Source organism: Impatiens glandulifera, chromosome 1, assembly GCF_907164915.1.
Source record: "Impatiens glandulifera chromosome 1, dImpGla2.1, whole genome shotgun sequence".
NCBI lineage: Eukaryota > Viridiplantae > Streptophyta > Magnoliopsida > Ericales > Balsaminaceae > Impatiens > Impatiens glandulifera.
This window is the reverse complement of record NC_061862.1, coordinates 73,466,565-73,469,154: the sequence shown is the minus strand read 5'-3', so window position 1 is coordinate 73,469,154 and position 2,590 is coordinate 73,466,565.

Below are 2,590 nucleotides of genomic sequence, written 5' to 3'. Positions count from 1 at the left end.
AAAGCGCAATGAAACGTGAAGCAACAGAGAAAAGGCGAAATAACGCCGCCATTAAGAGAGCCGAAGCACGACGAATGGCCGAAGAAGAGAAGATGGAATTGGAGAAAAGAGTAATGGTTAGGGTTACTTATGCAGAATTGAAGCAGAGGGAGGAGAAGGAGATGCGATATAGAGAAAAGGAATTGCGATTAAAGGAGAAAAAACAAAGTAGGATAGTGAATGAGAAAGATTATGCGATGATTGTGGATGTTGATAATAATAATAATTGGATGGGTTCGGTTATTGATGCTCGAACGGTGAAAGATGCAATATCACAATTGTGCAATATCAATATGTTGGCATGTGATGAATCGTCGGGGTGTATTAAGAATAAGAAGATGAAGAAGACATTTTTTAAGCCATCACAAAGGCGGATTACTGATAGGATGCAACTTTGGGAAGATTTCAGTCTATGTTAGTTATACTTTAAACAATTTTATTTTTAAGTTTGTTTTATATTTTATTAATAAAATTAGTTATGATAATTAAAAGATATAGGAATAACTGAATTTAAGTAGAGATGTTGTTTAATTTTTTCAATCTAAGCAAAATTAGGTCTACAATTTATGTTGTTTTTCTATTTAATTGTCTTTTATGTATTTGGCCGGTAATTGACACAATTAAATATATATTTCTTTATTTTTCATATTTTATAAAAAAAAAATTAACTAATTTATATGTAATAATATAATATTTTAATCTCTCAATGAGTAATGATACATACAGCTAGGGGTGTTCAATATTTGGTCTAAATCGAATATCCGACCGAATTCGAATTTACCGAATTCGAATAAACCGAATTCGAATTTCATTTTCGGTTTTTGAATCGAATTTCAAACCAATTCGAATTCAAATATGGTTTTCTAATTAGTTTTCGAGTTTGGGTTTCAACTCGATGGGTTTCAACTCGAAAACCAAACCGAAAACCAAATTCAATTTTTTATTATTTATTTTTCCAAACTTAGCTTAAAAGAAGTTTAGAATAATCAAATTAGAATATTTTAAACTGAAGATTTAATAATAAAAAAAAAGTAACTTCAATTCTTGACTGGTGCAATTAAAAAATATTATTTTTTTTCTTTACAAATGAGGTTTCTTTTTCAAAGCGAAGGTTATGACTCATGTACAAGATTGTTATATATATCATTACTCCAAATCCAAAGTATTATACTTTTAAATTTAATAAAATTATAATATATATAAAGTCTATTATCTTTCCATTTTTTTTTTATTTAAACAAACTTTTACATTTTATCATAATTAATTCAATTATTTTATTAAATTAAATTCAAAAATTCAAAAATAAAAATATGATATATCTAAACTAATTATAAAATATAAAATAAACCAATATATATATTTTTATTATTATCTCATTCATATATATATATATATATCATTACTCCAAATTCAAAGTATTATACTTTTAAATTTAATAAAATTATGATATATATAAAGTCTATTATCTTTCCATTTTTTTCTCATTTAAACAAACTTTTACATTTTATCATAATTAATTCAATTATTTTATTAAATTAATTTCAAAAATGAAAAAATAAAAATATAATATATCTAAACTAATTATAAAATATAAAATAAACCAATATATATATTTTTATTATTATCTCATATATATATAGAGAGAAATGATTAGGTAAGGGAATTTGGTGAGGGAATGACGTGTCATAATCTTATTCGCTGAAAAAATCAAATAATTTCTCTCTTTTCTCTCTTTCCTCCCATTTTTACATTTTCCAACCAATGAAGTGATGCCACGTCATTCCTTCACCAAATTCCCTCACTAAATTCCCTCACTCTATCACTCCTCATATATATATATATATATATATATATATATATATATATATATATATATATATATATATATATATATATATATATATATATATATATATATATATATATATATATATATATATTAACCAATTATAATTTAATATTTCAATTAAAACAAATATTAATATTTAGTTTAATTATTTTTTTATTTAATATATTAAATTATATATTTTAATATATTTAATTTATTAACTAATATAATTAGGGCAAATTACTTGGGCGGCCCTCAAACTATCTCAATTGCTCACTTTTGGCCCTCAAATTAATTTTTGAAACAAATCGCCCCTTCAACTTTTATAAAGGTCCCTAGTGGCCCTTCCGTCAACTTTTTTTTTTTTTTTTGTTAAACTTAACGGTTTAAATTTAAAATATTATTTTTTATATATTATCTTTAATCTTATATTTTATATTTATATATATAATTATTAAATCGCTTATATATAATATTATATATATTATTATTAAATTTTATATAATTATTAAATCTTTTATATAATAAATAAATAATATATATATTATTTATTTTTATCTATATATATAATTTATATATATTATCTTTAACTAATTTATATATAATATTTATATAATATATATTTTAAAAAATAATTTAAGTGTTAAAAGTATTTGAGTAGTTAAAAGGTTACCACTACTTTTAATCTTTCAAATTATTTTTAATATATATATTAATAAATTA